General features: G+C 47.1%; 1 long non-coding RNA gene across 1 annotated transcript; it reads left to right on the top strand.

The window, feature by feature from the left end:
• The first annotated feature begins 3,664 nt into the window (after positions 1–3,664).
• On the top strand, positions 3,665–5,020 carry LOC142777266 (uncharacterized). Its single transcript, XR_012887998.1, has 3 exons — positions 3,665–3,750; positions 4,671–4,761; positions 4,820–5,020. It is a non-coding gene; the product is annotated as an uncharacterized LOC142777266 (long non-coding RNA).
• The last annotated feature ends 3,437 nt before the right edge of the window (positions 5,021–8,457 follow it).

Here is an 8,457-nt window from a genome sequence, read left to right as displayed (position 1 = left end):
CCACTATTCACACACACACACACACACACACACACACACACACACACACACACACACACACACACACACACACACACACACACACACACACACACACACACACACACACACACACACACACACACACACACACACACACACACACACACACACACGCACGCACACGCACACGCACACGCACACACACACACACACACACACACACACACACACACACACACACACACACACACACACACACACACATTGAGCCTGTTCAGAATATTTCTAATTCACTCTTCAGAGAATCAAACACGATAACTACGAAAAGCACTGGTTTGCGTTATTTGGTTACGAACTCACTGTAAAGCTACTAGCGCTTCCCTTAGGAACGTTGTAATTCATTTTAGTCCAGTCCCGGGTTCTTGAAGGAAAAATCTTATGTTTGTATAGGTAATTTAATTTTCATGTTTTGAAGAAGAATAAGACCATTACGAACCGTTAAGGAACTTTTGTTTGTGCTCTGGAACTCTTTGCAGTGGAACAAAACTAAAACTAACTGGAAAACTCTGCAGCATTCGCTTCCCGCACGCTAGCCCCTGTGGAACTAAATTATTCTCAGGTTTATCGGGAAGAACTGGCCGTCGTTTATAGAGCCACGCATTTTCATCAGTACATCGCGGGCAGACATGTGACTGTTCTGACTGATCACAGGCCACTCCTGAGTATTCTAGAGCCCCAGAAGCAGATTGCACAGTCATTTCCGCCTCGTATGATCGGATAGGGCATTAAGGTGTCAGCATAAGACTACGACGTCGTGTACTGTCTAAAACTGACGCACTGAGCTGCCCCTCAGCAAAACCATTGAGAATACACCTCAAGTTGGCTGCGTGCTCATGTTCGAAGTGCTACCAAGCCCCCCCCCCCCCCACTAACGGTCAACGAAGTCACAATGGCCACGCAAGGTGACCCAACATTGTTCAAGCTGTACAACGCCCTGATGGAGGGCAGAGTTCAAAACTTCAAGAATGAGAACTTCAACGCTTTTAACAAGAGAGCAGTGGTGTTCAACTGTCATTGTGATTGTATCAAATAGGATCACGTGTTGTCATTCATGGCCCACTTCGACAAGGAGAAATGGCTCTCATTCATGCCGGACACCGAGGCGTGATCACAATGAAGTGCGCCCGCAGCTACATGTGGTGGCCGGGATTCGGCAAGGGCACTGAGATAGCTGCAGAGTGCACAGCCCGCCTCCTAAATCAACGCGCTCCGACGCGAGCTCCAGCACCGGACTGGGGCAGACCGAGCACACCTTGGCACACATTCTTGGTAATTCCAGATGGCTACAGTAAATGGGTTGAAATTCACCAATTGAACAAAACAACATCGACAGATGTCATCGATTTCCTGCGCTTGTTGTTCGAAACTTTCGAATTACTCACAAGGTGGTTTGAAACAACGGAATCGCATTCGTGTCAGCCAAAATACAGAAATCCTACGAGTGGCAACTGCATAACAGTGGTGAAATCTGCTTCGAACCACCCAGCCACAAACGGACAGGCCAAACGCTACGTCGTAGAGCTAAAACGTACTTTTGCAAGTACGGGTCATTACAGCGGCGCATTGCACACTTTTTTTTTTCAAGCAACTTGCAACGAGCCAGACAGGCCAGGTACCTGAGAATATCATGTTTTTTGCGAGCTGCGAACACACATCTCAGCCATTCTGCCAGAACCACCTTGAAAGGTCATACCACATAAGGAAAACGCCTTGCGTTGCCAGTAACTCCACAGATTTGGGTGCACGTTAAAGAACCCCAGGTGGTCTAAATTTCCGGAGCCCTCCACTACGGCGTCTCTCATAATCGTTTAGTGGTTTTGGGACGTTAAACCCCACATATCAATCAATCAATGAGTAACTGCACAAAGAACAACCAGGGGTCGCCCGCCAGTTTCATAGAATGCCCGAATGAACGGCGCCCATGGAAAAAAAATCGGCAGGAGATTTTGACTTCTTGAAGCTAAAGCCCCTCCATCGCGTCATCTACCGAAAAACCCATAAAGGGGCTTTAGACCATGCATTCCCGCTTCCAGCCAGCTGCAGGGATGCGCCCTGCCCTCCACCTGACCTCCCCCCCACGATACTTGACGCCGCGCGCCCGGGGACTGACTAGGGAGTTTTTGTGCTGGAAACCCAAGCGGCTTGCGTACGCAGGACGTTGGGGCGGCGGTATTGCACATGCGCGAAACCCCAAACAGATGCGTCGCAAGATCGCTGGGGCGATGGGGCCATGCGTCCGCGTGGTGCACCTTCGCAAGAACTCACGGTATCCGCACTGCGGAGACTCCAGCCGTCGAGTTAAAATAAGCCAAAGTGCGAGCACTTAGAGCGATTACACGGTTTCAGCCAAATTTCCAAAGCTAGAATGGCCTGGAACATAGAAACTAAAAGACATATGCCAGCCCCCGACCAGCTGAATAGGCGGCGCCATCTAGCGCGGCGATAGTGAAACAGACAAACACAACTTTGTTATTGCAGAAACATTGTGCATTGTACATGTGGTGCAAAAACTGCGCAGCGACAATATTACAATTGAGTAACCTTTTTATTCATTTTCATCTCAGAAACATTACGCGTAAGCTAACATGTTCATGACTGTGGTTGCACGAAGTGTCACAAGATGACAACACTGTCGTTACAATAACCTTGTATTTTTCACTTTTTTGCGTATACCAGATTACTGTACACAATAAAAAAGTGTACTGATCACTATGTATGTTTAATTTAACATTTTAAATCATAAAAATACTTAAATAATACCAGAGAGTAAGGAACTGTGATAATACTTACGCGAGAAGACGCTATGGCTTTGCGAGCGCGTGTGAACTTCGTGCGGCTTGCGTTTGCGTGCGTGCCACTGCGGCGCCAACTAAAAGGCATTCTCTGGCGCAATTATGTAAAAGTTCCAAATCCGGACAAAGGCGGTCTCTTCCATTGAGTCGCACGCGATTGGCCCATACAAGCTGTGACGAATGCTGTGACGTTATGAGTGACGTAGACTGGGGTGTCACGTGACTCTTTTTTTTTTTGGTTTTTGGAGAAAGGCGATGGAACGGTCGGAGAGACTGTCCGAAAGCAACCGGATGGATTGAAATGGCTGCAAGGTGGCCTGAATTGGATTGAAATGGAAAAAATGCGCGACTTTTCGGCACCGGGGCACTCAGACAACATGGCGTTTCCCACTGACACGGTACTTCGCCTTGCCTGTGCGGTAGCTTTAACCGAGCAGAGGCGACGACGCGAGGTAAAAGATGCATTTGAAGAGTTCAGCGAAGAAGAGTTCCGGCAATGTTTTCGTCTGTCCAAACGAACAGTGCGTAGCTTGTGCGACGAACTTGACCCTATCATCGGATGCCAGCGAGCCAGTGGCCTTTCCACAGAGAGAAAGGTGTTGTGCGCGTTGCGATTTTTCGCATTGGTCGCGAGGAACACATCGGCATGTCTCAGCCGGCGGTGAGCAACACCATCCACGAGGTGACGGAGGCGATCATTACCGTGGCTGCTAGAAAAAGGGTGGTGGACTTCCCACTGACCACAGTTGCCAAGGATGAGGCGAAGGCGGAGTTTGCAGGACGTGGTTGCATCCCAGGCGTGCTGGCGTGTGTCGACGGCACGTTGGTCGCCATTCGCAAGCCAGAGGGATTCAGACTGGCCGACACGGCGAGCTTCATGTCCAGAAGGGGCTATTATGTCCTGAACGTCATGATCGTAAGTACTGTTAGGATCGTTTATTACTCGCCCTTCGGAGCAATTGTTCAGTTGTGACGCCAAAGCTGGAAAAAGTAATAATGCAACGAATGAAAAAGAACCTGCAGAGAATTGGGTGCGAGCTAGATGGTGGCTCGCAAGGCCTCGGTAATAATAAGTGGCAAGTGTTTTGTGCGTGAGCCAGTTGCCGTTTTTGCACTGGCATGCATACGCAATTGAATTGTGCATTTTAGAGGTAATCGGTAATATGGGCAGCAGACGTAGCAGAAGTATATACACGACAGGGAAGGATTTGCAACACGAAAGTGCTTACAATCACAATTGCACGAGCTGGCTTTGGTATTTACGAGTGTTCTTTCCCAAGAGCAACGGGTAGCTTTTCACTTATCGATCATTCAGTGGAAGTCGTAGCCATGTGTACAGCAGAGGTGGGGTCGTTGTCCCCACCCTCCCCCCTCCTCAGTGTGCTACACCCTGTGTTTTTTTTGCCCCGCCGCGGTGGTCTAGTGGCTAAGGTACTCGGCTGCTGACCCGCAGGGCGCGGGTTCAAATCCCGGCTGCGGCGGCTGCATTCCCGATGGAGGCGGAAATGTTGTAGGCCCGTGTGCTCAGATTTGGGTGCACGTTAAAGAACCCCAGGTGGTCTAAATTTCCGGAGCCCTCCACTACGGCGTCTCTCATAATCATATAGTGGTTTTGGGACGTTAAACCCCACATATCAATCAATCAATCAACCCTGTGTTTACTTCTAAGTGAAGCTCCTTGTACCAATGACTGTACTAGTACGCATTCTTTCCTGCATATGCGTAGAAAAAAAGGGATTTATTCTGAGTATAAATGCAGTACTATTTTATATCGCTCCTCATCGCAGATGTGCAAAGCATGGCTGCGCATAATTGTCATAGACCCATGATTCCCAGATTCGTGCCACGACTCCTGGGTGTGGGAACACAACCCACTGCGTGCACGCCTAGCTGCACATCTGCAGCCTGACGAATATCTGCATGCTTGGTAAGTATTAATGTGTACTATCTGGGCAGAGCACTCAGCTTTTACGCTTACATTGCAGGAGACGCAGGCTATCCCCTCAAGCCATGGCTCCTAATTCCAGTCCTTGGCAGTCAACCGTGCAACACTTCCGAAGGCCGATACAACAAGGAGTACGCATCCATGCACAATGTTGTGTAAAGGTGTATCGCCGTGTTGAAAAGCAAGTTCCGCTGCTTGCAGCACTTTCGAACGATGCTCTACAACCCCGATCGGGCAGCGCAAATCATGTATGCTTGCTTTGCTCTCCACAACATTGCGTTGCATGCAGGCGACTGGACCTTGGACGAGTATGTCGTGGACATGCCACCAGCTGAGGATGACGATGGAGAGCCAAGGGGGAGCCATATGCTCACACCACGCAACGTGCTGCTCAGAGACGGCAGCAGCGCTGTCTTGGGCCTTCTTTGAAGTACACAGGAACGGTGAGTTTTCATGTTTTCATATCTCACACATAATTTATTTACACTTATTCTAGTGCATCTAGACATGAAAGGGCTTTGTTTGCCACATTTGAATACACAAAGTACTTACTTTTGCTTCAATATGAAGCAAGGTGGCAATGTCAAAATGCACCATTTTCTTTAAATGGCACATGAAATATGCAACAGAAACACCCTTTTCCATATTAGCGATCACAGTCACAACAGACTAGATTGGAGCAAGCATATATGAGCGGCACTCTGTGCTGAATGTTGCTATCACAAAATTGTGCGAACAATGCAGCAACGTCTCAAAATTCTTTTCACCAGAACGCATAAAAATCGAGATTCCATTAGTAACATGTTGTATGAACACATGATACATAAGTCCATATCTTCTCATAGTGACTGACTACAAGCATTCAATTGTGCACGCCCGACTTGACGAGCAATTGTGCTCATCAAGTTGTGCTGTTTTTTTGCTCATTGTCCTAAACATTGTGTGAATGTTAAAATAACATCTAATTTGAATTCACGACTGCAGTCATGCTGCAATGCTAAAAAATACGCAAATCAAGACGGCAAACAACAGGCGAGTTGTTTTGATAACATACAGCATTCGCTCAGCCATCTCGCGGCTCCCAAACCATACCACGTTCGAAATTTATTCCCGCAAAGAGTCGTTTACAATGAAAACTAGATGAAATCAATCGCTGGCATGTTGCTGTGATGACCATTTTCTTTTGTGAAACTGTGCGAGATGACCACTTACTAGCTTAGCGCTCCCAAACAAGATTCAGAATGTAGTTGTTGCATCTTAGCCTCATTGTGCTGAAATGAAAATATCACAGTGAACTGCAAAACAGTGTGATGCAAAAAGATATCACATTACTACACTATGTGGTAATGCTGAATAAAAATCACAGTGAGCTAGAAAACACAGTGGGACAATACAAATATCAGAGAAACATTAACAGAAAATGTCAACTATACACTTGTGGTCTCCGTGTGAATGACTAGACACCTTTGAAATGTGGGTAAAAAACACTGCCACTAGAACAGCTCGAACATACATTTAGAAATGCATATATCGAACATAAAAAATGCTGCACTCCTTGTGCAAAGTAAATGCTAACCTAAATCTAGTAATATTTACTAAATGCAAAAAAAAACGAATAAAATAGAACATGAACAGCAACACGTAAACATATCAAAAACACTAAACCAATTATGAATGATAAAAAGTTGAAAACATGGCGAAAAACAAACTAAACTATGTATATGTCTCCCGAAGCGTATAAAATTGAACATGAACAGCAGCACCTAAACACATTGAAACCGACAAATCATTAATGAATGATGACAAGAAAAAACATTGAACACATGACGAAAAATTAAAATAAACTACGTATCCCTTTCTCACAGAAAGCCCTCAGCCATGGCCAGTGCCCTCCTGTGCCGCTGCCGCCTTCTCCTGTGCCGCTGCCACACGCCGTGCTGCAGAAGCGATGCGGGTGTTTGATTTTTCATCTCCCACAGCACCTGCGATGAATCGTCATGGTGTAAATGTTTAAGTGAGCTGCCGGCAAACCCTTAACCATCTCGTGGCTGGAAGCTGCTCTTGCTGCCAAGAATTGTAATGGGCACAACAATTTCCCCTCAGTTGAAGATCAACTGGCCTGATGGCATCCTTTGAAAGTTTGAAGCTTTGTGTACAAGCTATGCCCTCCTCGTGCGGACCTACAAACATTTGTTGAAACTGCTCTTTATTAATGTCCTCAAATGCATCTCTCACCATGAAAGAGCCCCAGGGCTAACCAACCTTTTGCCCGGCAGTTAATCATTGCAGATACCCGATACCATGCCCTCAATACAATGCATGGTTCTTGTTTACAGCCCAAGTTGGTTTCAGTCATCATAATAGAACATGGAGAATGCTTATGCCCCTTATGTAAAATGTAAACAAAGGGTCTACTCACCTTGAGCACCTTGTCGCCCTGCTCAAGGTTCCAGTCCTGCACTCAATAAAGCACTAAGTTCTCAGATGCTTGCGTGTTACTGTGTCACTGCCATCTACAGCCGCTTCAGTGGCCTCCACATCCGTTTCCACTGCAGCAGTGGGAACATTCGCCTGCTGGAAAGTGTAGTAAGCATGATCTTTCAGAAAGTGGGTATTCGTTACTCTGGCTATTTTGCAACCTTAAGTACTAAACATCTGCGGAAATGTTCTGCAGCTATTCAGTGGCCATTGATGTCATGTATTACCATTTTAGTGCATGCACTTGCCCGCAGTCATTGCGTGTTTTATGATAAATTAATACCCCTTGTACTGCAAGGGCTGCAAACTGAGATTTTAGTTAAACCTACCCACTTTTGATTACTTTCTCGTGCGCTTTATTCCCGTTTAACAAGGTTCCGCTAAAGGCACCCCTTCAGATATCAAACTCTGTCATGGTACCGCTCAGGAACCCGTGATACTGCGGCGGCAGAGTGCTTACTTGTTGATAGGTGAGACCAAAAACGCCACTGAAGCTTGTCATTCCAGTCAACTGTAGAACCCGGCTGTGGAAGCCAGGCAGCCAACCCCCTCCAGTGCCCCTGAAAATATACACTAATGTCACAGAACAAATTGCCCGTGCCATTCGACGGTCACTCACGTTTGTGCGTCTCTGATGGCGGCGGTGTCACGGCGGGCCTCGTGCACCGGCCTGCGCCACCAAGCCTGCCATTCCTGCGCAGGCACTTCATGGTTCAGCGCGTCGCTGAGCTCTTGCCACAGCCGCCGCCGTTCGGCGACGGTGACGCCTTGCCGCAGCTCGATGGCATTTGCCACGAGCTGGGGATGTTCGTCCATAAAGGTGAGCACCAGCGCGCGCTGAGCCTCGGATAACGCCGATGAGCCGCTGTTGCTGTTGACTACTGGTACAGTTGACCTCCGCCACGATTGCGCTCGACTGAGCCAACAACTTCGAAAGTTGCGCCGTTTAGGTTTGTATAGTGGGGGAGATATGAAAACAGTAACTTCTTGAAACGGGGTTGTACTTAACGCCACCACGTACCGTCCCGCTAAATTTAGCGTTACTTCAAAACAATAATGAGAAAAATACGTTTATATGGTGCCGTATTCCTTAATAAACGTTTGAAAACTTGTGCCAACACAATTTGATAATGATTAATAGTAGTTAAACATTTTTCAACACGTTACAAAGACTTTTCACTTTGCTATACGGTCCCCAAG

Source organism: Rhipicephalus microplus, chromosome X (genome assembly GCF_043290135.1).
Source record: "Rhipicephalus microplus isolate Deutch F79 chromosome X, USDA_Rmic, whole genome shotgun sequence".
Lineage (NCBI taxonomy): Eukaryota > Metazoa > Arthropoda > Arachnida > Ixodida > Ixodidae > Rhipicephalus > Rhipicephalus microplus.
This window is presented reverse-complemented; position numbering and strand designations above follow the sequence as displayed.